We start from the raw sequence: 9,142 nt of genomic DNA, 5'->3' as shown, positions 1-9,142 counted from the left end.
GGGGGGGGGGGGCTATCTGTGTCCGACAGCTGTGCCGGGCTTGTGTGTGTCTGCGCGGTCGTGTGGGGCGGGTGGGGGGCGGGTGTGCAAGCGCGGGTCCGCAGGTGGCCGGGCCAACGCTGCCCCCTGATGGTCCAGCCTCCCTACTGCATCCTCACTCCCTGAGCTGAGAAATTGTGGCTTTGTTCCCTGTTGACCTCCTGCGCTCCCCGAATCCTTTCTGCGACCTCCCAGCCCCAAACCACTGTCACTGGTGAGACGATCACCAGTGGCCGTCTCCTTCCTTGCGTCCTGGCCCCCACCGCCCCCTCGGAGGAAAAGGCTGTCACTCTTCAGCGACCTTTCCTGAAGGGTTATCTGCAGGCTTGCCTTTGCCTACTCGCACCTGCTCCATCCCGCAGCCCCTGGAGGCTGATTGCCACCCCCTCCAGCCTTCCCGCTCTCTCTAAATCCAAGGGACACTTTTCTGCTTCCCCTTTGCCGGACGCCTCTGACCCCTTCTTTCTTTTCTTTCTTTTTTTTAAGGTTTTATTTATTTATTCATGAGAGACACACAGAGAGAGGCAGAGACACAGGTAGAGGGAGAAGCAGGCTCTGTGCAGGGAGCCCGATGAGGGACTCGATCCCGGGACCCCAGGATCACGACCTGAGACCTGAGCCAAAGGCAGATGCTCAATCACTGAGCCACCCAGGCGCCTTGACCCCTTCTTTCTTGAACATCCCTCCACCCCCCACGATGCCACCAGCTTCTCCTCCCTGCTCATTCATCAGACTCCCTTCCCGCCTTGGCTCATTTTCCTTTCTCTCTCTGACCTATAAACTCTGTCCTTGGGCATTTCACACTTCCCCCCCTGAGCCCCGGCCCTGATGACCCCATCTACACCTCCCTTGAGACTTGAGCTCTCACGAGTCGGTGACCCACCCCCGAATCTTTCACTAACAGAAAGACACAGAAACACCCAACAGGCTCCAGCACACATGGACAACTGCAGACGTACGCACACTAGTCTGACATACCTTCACACCCATGTCCATGTGCACACAGACATATGCGCGCACGCACACACACACAATCATACACAAATGGCCAGACTCTCTGGAAACCTAGAGAATGGCTCACGGGGATTTAACAACACCTCCCCCTCTGCCGTGCTCGGGGCTGTGATTCGCCCAGGGCCCAGCACTCGCCTTTCCCTGGACCGGCTACAGGTCCCTATGGACGCCCTGGACCTCTGGGTGGAGGGCAGGTGCCAGCGCTCCTGTGGCCGCTGACGCGAGGCTTTGGGACAGGGATGGGCCTCAAGGACAGACAGCATTTCCTGAGCTCCTGTGATGTGCCAGGCGCCGCGTTAAGATTCCACGTGCAAGACCTGTGACAACCCTTTTACAGAGGAGCAGCCTGAGCCAGAGGGGTGAAGTCACTTGCCCGTGGGCACACAGAGGCTGGGGGCGACAGTATCAAGCACTGGTCCCATGTCCAGCCCTGTGTCTGGCGGGGGCGCTGGGGGCCCAAGGGGACATGTGGAGATGTGGCCCAGAACAGACACACAGATGTGTTTGTGGTTGACACTGCTGTGAAAAGCCTGCTTCCTCCAGGAAGCCCTCCCGGAGGGGCTCATCACAGAGGCCAGCAAACTCACAGGTCACTGAGAGTGGGGGCGGCCCTCCCTTGGTTGCACTTGCTTGTCAAGCCCGTTCCTCAGAACCGCAGGTGACAGGGCCAGCAGAGCACCCCAGAGAATCAGCACCCTGAGTGGGGCATTCAGGGCTTTCGCCACATGTCCCTAGCCTAACTCACCAGCTCGGTTCTCCCTGGAGCCCGCTCTCCCCTCCCAGACCAGCCCCTCCCGGCTGCTCCTGGGCCACCAGACCCCATTGGTGCACGACGCTGCCTGCAGGCTGCGTGGCCCGGGGCTGGGCGGAAGCAGGCCTGGGTGTGCCCTGTGCAAACCGCAGCCTTCCTCCCCCTTCACCCCACTCGAGACAGGCAGGGGCGGAGCTCCCCAAGGTGGGCCTCTGTGGGAGCCAGGGTCTGTCTCCCCCTCCGGGGGGTGGGGTGCTGGAACTCCACCTAGGCAGCCCGAGAAGAGGGGCCTCCTCTTCCTTGGGTGACCTCAAAAGATTGGGATGGGTCCTCCTCCCGACAGGCTCTCAGACACCAACCTTACGAGGCAGTGTTTGTTTTAAAAGTCAGACACCCCCCCAAAAAATAATAAAAAAAGTCAGACAGCCCAAGCCACAGGGAGGGGCCTTAGGGAGGTCGTGGTCCCCCCCCACTGCTGCCCCAGGGTGAGGGGGATCCAGTTTACAAAGCCAAGCATGCCTGGTGCCTCTGCCATGGGGAGCACATCCATCCGCCCCATCGGGGTCCCCTGTGCAGGCTCTGACTACCAGGGGCTCCATCTTCCTGTCTTATGGGCTGCACGTGTCGTGGGCCCCAGCCCCCTGGGGTGACCTCTGGGGCGCACAGACCTCCACAGAACAAACACGGAGTCAAACAGCCTTCCTCTCCCACTCAGGAAGCAGACAAGCCACAAAGTGGAGAGAAACTGTGTGTGGGCGTTCCTCTGCTGCCCCTCGGGACCCCCCCAGCCCCCGGCCCCACTGCTGCTCTGTCTCTGTTGGTTCATCTGTCCCCCACGCCCCTGTGATGGTCACTCACCAGAGGGAGGCTTGTCTTTGCTGCCGTGGGAACCCCGGCCCGGCTGGCTACCAGCTCCTGCACCCCAAGACCCATGGCTAAGGCTTCCAGGAGGCCCAGGGGGAGCGCTGGCCGGTCGGGGCCCCTGGGAACCGCAGGGTGACCCAACTCTGCCCCGGCTTCCTCTTCCTCAACTGCCTGCCCGCCTGCTTGGCGCCTCTGTTGACCCTGGCCGTGGGCCGAGGCAAGGGGTCCGGGGACAGCGCAGGTAGGGTTTCAGAAGCAGGGAGCCTCCCCCCACTGCTCAGCCCTGTACGTGCAGGTGTCCTGAGAGGTGGGGTGGGGAGCGGGGCGGGGAGCCTCAGCACCCTCTCCCCCACCCCAGCAGCTTCCTGTGGAACCAACTGCTGATGAGGAACGGGGTGCCAGGGCCTCGTCCGGGTGCACGGGTCCACAGCGATGCACGGGACACGTAAGTCAAGTGTATCCGTGGAGACACAGGTGTTCAGATGCCCCAGGAACCCGCACTGGCATGTGCTTGTGTGCACACGGCTACATGGGCACACGGATGCACCTGGGTCCCTACCGTGTTCTGGTAAATGTTTAACAACCACCTTTCTGATCAGAAAAAAAAAAAAAAGTCCTGCTACGTTGCATTTGCCGACTGCTGTGGTGTAAATGCTCCCACGGAGCTGATTGCAGTGACAACCTGATGCCACTGAGCATGGAGTTAGCAGGAGATGCTCAGCCATGGCACCAGCAGGTCACTGGAGTGTATACTTAGGCCAGTGACTCCTGCAGAGACACACGGGTCCCCTGGCATTCGGGTACGTGGACACCTGTGGGTCCAGGTAGACATGGGGGTGTGCAGAGTGGTGCTGCCCACAGAGACCCCTCGGTGCACGTGGGGCACGCCTAGGCTCCTTTATACTCAGAGACAGGTGGATGCAGATGCATGCACAGGGGCGTGACCATGGCATTGCAAAGGGGGGCACATGGAACCACACACCTGGTGCCCAGGAGGAGCCCCGATAAGGTACAGCCAGCTCGTCCTGGCTCGCAGAGCCCATTGTAACATGATCGCGAATTTTGCGAATTTTGCGGGCTGGGTGTTACCTCCTGCCACCATAAACATTTAACTATGAAACGAAAGTAAAAAAAAAAAAAAAAAAAAAAAGAATGAAAGTAACAAACACTGAACTCCAGCACCATGTACTTTTTTTTTAAGATTTTTATTTATTTATTTATTTATTTATTTATTTATTTATTTATTTATTTATTTATTTATTTATGAGAGACAGAGAGAGGTAGAGACCTAGGCAGAGAGAGAAGCAGGCTCCCCATAGGGAGCCCTATGCAGGACTTGAACCCAGGACCCCAGGATCACGATCTGAGCTGAAGGCAGACGCTCAACCACTGAGCCACCCCCGCGTCCCTAACACCATGTACTTAGTGCCACTGAACTATAAATGAACTCAAAAATGGCAAAAGGGGTAAATGTATGTTGAGTATGTTTTCCTACAGGAAAAAAATAAATTCAACGCTCCCTAATTATTTTGCTTTATTTTCCCCTGAACCTGTTTGGGTGGAGGGATACTAGACAGCGGTGAGCACACCCTGCACGCGGCACATGCACAGGGACTCGTGGCACTCACATGTGGGCGCAGCGCTCCACAGAGGCAAACGCAAGCACAACAGGCCTGTGGACCCCCAGAAACATGAAACCACAGGGACAGAGAGGGCTGCACAGGAGACGCAAACATAGACACATGTGCTCATGGGCATGTGGTCACGCACGGTCACACAGAATGGACATGAAGACATGCGTGTGGCTGTACAATGACTCACACGTACACACGCACACACATGCGCGCACCCAAGGCAGATGCTAGACGCCTGCGAGGACACACATGGAGACAGGGACACATGGGGTGCCCTATGATGCCCCCAAAGCCAAAACACACAGACCCAGGGGCTCGTCCACACAAACCCTTGCTGACCGAGAAGTCCACACTTGTCCTCGGGGAGGCACACAGGACAGCCCGCAGAAACACCCAGACACAAGACACGCGTGGGACACAGGGCGACAGGGAGGCACGCAGATTCACATGCACAACACCTGCTGTAACCCTTGGTTATTCATTTAATGCGACACACACTTATTGAGCGCCTACTGTATGCTGGGTCTTTTCGGAAGCGTGGGAGTATGGCGAGCAAGGCAGACACAACCCTCCCGCTCCCGAGTGCTGGAGGCAGACTGTGAACAAGGAAACAGACCCGTCCCGGGATGAACTGCCGTGCAAGGAAGCAAATACGGTGATGTGACCGAGAGTGGGCAGGGTGGTGGCTGCATTAGCCAGGGGGTTGTCAGGGAAGGCCACTGGCACTGAGCCGGGGGGATGCCCAGAAGGAGCCAGGCGTGGAGATGAAGATCCCGGGAAAGGGCATCTGAGGGCAGGAAGGGCAGGGGCCAAAGGCCAGGGGGCTGGGCTGAGCTGGGCGCGTCCGGGGAACACCTGCGTGGCCACCGTGAGGCAAGAGAGGGACAGTCACGTGGGTGAACCTGGCAGTGCTCAGACCTGCAGGAGGACCTTAGGGACTGTCAGCAGGATTGATGGGCATCACCGGAGGGGCTCCCGCTGGAATGAAGGGGCAGAGGCAGGGACAAGGTGGCTCAGAGGGTGCAGAAGCCCAGAGACCCATGTGGACGCTGTCACTGGGTGGCCCTGGGAAGGAGGGTGGCTTCTGGTCCCTCTATGGCTGTCTCTCCCCCACCTCCAATTCTCTCTGCCCCTCTCCTGTCTCTCTGCCTCTTCTTCTGGGCTCCCCTGCCAGAATTTAAATTTTCCCAGGCCTGTCCCCTGCCCTGTCGTCCTGCCCTGCTCTCCCTCCCGTGGTCCAGTCGCTAGAGAATGAGCCCCCTGCCCTTGGTCGGGGCCTCCATCCTCACTGCCTCCTCCCACTGCTGAGCTCCCTGGGGGCCTCCTGGAGCTCCCCGGGCTCTCCTCCCCCTCCAGGACCCTGTCTCACCCCCCGGGAGGTCCCCTCTGCCTGGACCACCCTTTACGGCTTTCCTTGGTGGTAAAATACATGTAATGTAAGATTTACGATTCTAACCATTTCTTTTTTCTTTATTATATTTTTTAAGATTTTATTTATTTATTAGAGACAGAGAGAGACAGGCAGAGGGAGAAGCAGGCTCTGTGCAGGGAGCACGAGGTGGGACTCGATCCCGGGTCTCCAGGATCACACCCTGGGCCCAAGGCGGCGCTAAACCGCTGAGCCACCGGGGCTGCCCTCTTTTTTCTTTCTTTTAAAGAGTTTATTTATTTATTTGAGGGAGCGAGACAGAGTGAGAACTGGAGCATGGGGTGGGGAGGGGTGGAGGGAGAGGGAGAAGCAGACTCCCCCGCTGAGCAGGGAGCGATCCCAGGACCTGGACATCACGACTTGAGGCTGTGGCAGAGGCTTAACCGACTGAGCCACCCAGGTGGCCCCATTCTAACCATTTCTGCGTGCACAGCTCAGTGGCATTGAGCACGCGACACTGTTGGGTGCAACCATCCCCACTATTTATCTCCATTATATTGCACCACGTGGCTGGACGCATTTTGTTTTATTCAATCATTTGTCAATGGACATTTAGGTTGTTGCCCACCTTTGGCCATTGTGACTGATGATGCTGTGCACATGCGTGGACAAATATCTTTTGGAATCCTTCATTTGAACCCCTTTGGGTATATATAGTGCTGCGGAGTTTTAACCCCCCCACCCCCGAAGGAAATGAACCCGTCCTGCCCTTAGCTTTCCAATGCGGTACTTCCGACGGTAGCTGCCATCACCGAAGTGGCCACTAGAGGACAGTGCTTCCCCAGGGCTTCTCCGCCCTCCAAGCTAAGACCGCAGGGGGGGACCCTCCCCCCCAAAACCAGGCTGGAAATGCAATGCGGCCCACCTAAGGGTGGGGCTATGGCTTGAGTTAGTGAGGGACACCTGTGTCCGTTAGGTCTCACTTTCCTTCTCCCACTTTTGATCGAGATGTGGTTGAGTAAAATATTTTCTCTGCTGCAAGAAAAAAAAATTTCCAGATGGGCTAAAGAGCAAATGTAGGGGCGCCTGAGCATCTGCCTTTGGCTCAGGGTGTGATCCCGGGTCCCGGAATCGAGTCCCGCATCAGGCTCCTTACAGGGAGCCTGCTTCTCCCTCTGCCTTTGCCTCTGCCTCTCTCTGTATGTCTCTTGTGAATAAATAAATACAATCTTAAAAAATAAATAAAAAGCAAAAATAAAAAAATAAAGACCCCAAAGTAATACACATTGTAGAAGGAACTTACGAGGCAATTTCTACACTTGGGGTTGAAAAGCTTTTTTTCTTTTCTTTTCTTTCTTTTTTTGAACAAAAAGAGGAAACTCAGAAGATGTGAATGACAAGACAGAAATATCTGATTCTATATAAACTAACACAAATGTAAAGGGAAATGTTATAAACAAAAGCAATAAGGAAAGATCAATTAGTTGTTTGTGAAGGGTTAGTACCTCTGTGTAAAAAAGAATTTCTATGCATTGATAAGAAAAAGACGAACAATGTAAATAGAAAACTGAGAAATCACACGAACAGGTATTTCTTGAAACCAAGAGCCAAGAGACATATGAAAATATAGTCCTCAGGAGCCCAGAGAGTGTGAATCTCAGTAACAATGAGGTGTCGCTTCACACCCAAGAGAGTGTCAACAACAACAGAAAAGAATGAGAATGTGTATCTCATTATCATCTTATTGTAGATGAAATTATACTGGACCTCAGAAAATTTGTGAAATTCTGTGTACTTATCTATGATTTCCAATATTTCCTAAGACTGAACTAAAATTTTCAAGGTGTCTTCATAAAACACATAAAAATGTGATAGATAAAAAACATGAAAAAATGATAACACTTATTGCTGGCAGGGATGCAGGGAAAAAAGCACTGGTACATACTGTCACACACAGATGTTATTGACCCACAACGGTGTTATATCCAGGTAAACCCCTCATAAGTTGAAAATATCGTAAGTTAAAGCGCAATCAATATACCTAAACTATCCAAAATCATAGCTTGGCTTAGCCTACCTCTGACATATGCAGAAGACTTACATCAGCTTACACTGGGCCAAATCATCTAACACAAACCTATTTTGTAATCAGATGTTGAATATCTCATGTAATTTATTGAATACTGTACTGATCACGAAAACCAGAATAGATGTCAGTGCTTTAAGTTTCTGTTGATGGTTTAAGTTTCTTTTCTTTCTTTTTTTTTTTTTTTTGTTTAAGTTTCTGATCTCATGGCTGACTGGGAGCCACAGCTCACGGCCACTGCCCAGCATCACGACAGGGTCGCACCACATATTGCCAGCCTAGGGAAAGATCAAAATTCAAAATTCGAAGTGCAGTGTCTACCGAATGCATATCGCTTTCACACCACCACAAAGTCAAAATTTTGTAAGTTGAACCATTGTAAGTTGGGGACTGGCTGTATTTAGGAACTCTTCCTCTAAGGTGTGCAGGCATCAACGGTCACAGCCTTAGCAGCCCCTGCTCTCTGGACTCCTATTTCAGAAGTGGAGCTTACACTCTAGGACTTACTTACCATTTCTCGCCACATTTCATGAGAGATCCAAGGGAGAAAATATCCAGTAGGGTCTCATTTTCTGAGTATGGGTCTCCCTCTTCTTTCGATGCTTAAAAAGTGAGATACGATTAACACATAGTGAAATTCCATCTCTTGAGAGTACAGTTCTGTAGGTTTTGGCTAATCCATAGACTCACGTATCCCAAACCATGAAAGATATAGAACCATTCCGTGCCTCCCAAAATTTCCTCATACTCTTTGGTAGGCATCCTCTTTCTCTTCCTCTGGAAATCACCGAATTCTTCTCTATCCCTAAAGTTCTGTCTTTTCCAGAATATCATATAGATGAACTCCTACAGTTGTTTGGCCTTTGAGTCTGACTTCTTCCACCCAGCATAATGCATTCGAGATTCATCCATGTTGCCACGTGTGTTCCTTTGTAATCCCTGTGGAGTATTGCATTATAAGGTATCTCACTGTTGGTCCACGGATGGTCACTTAGACCGTATCCGGTTGGTGGTGATCATGAATAACACCACTATGAACACTTGCGTTGAGGTTTCGGTGAGAACACGAGTTTTTATTCCTCTTGGGAAAATACCTAGGAGTGCCATTGCTGGGTCTCACGGGGAGTGTACATTCAACTTTATGAGAATCATTTCAACTGTCTTCCAAAATGGTGTGGGAAACACACCATTTTTGTGAAAGAGAAGAAAGATGAAGCAGAGGTTCGAGTCAACCACTAGCTTGCGTACCCCGGAGGCTACAGGAACAGAAATAAGGAGAGTCAGAGGCTGGGGACAAGGGTACAAACCGTGGGACGGCAGGCCTTCCTTCCAGAACTTGACTCAAAGGATCTAGAGTGGGGGTCCCTGGGTGGCTCAGCGGTTTA

Source organism: Nyctereutes procyonoides, unplaced genomic scaffold, assembly GCF_905146905.1.
Source record: "Nyctereutes procyonoides isolate TBG_1078 unplaced genomic scaffold, NYPRO_anot_genome, whole genome shotgun sequence".
Classification (NCBI taxonomy): domain Eukaryota; kingdom Metazoa; phylum Chordata; class Mammalia; order Carnivora; family Canidae; genus Nyctereutes; species Nyctereutes procyonoides.
This window is presented reverse-complemented; position numbering follows the sequence as displayed.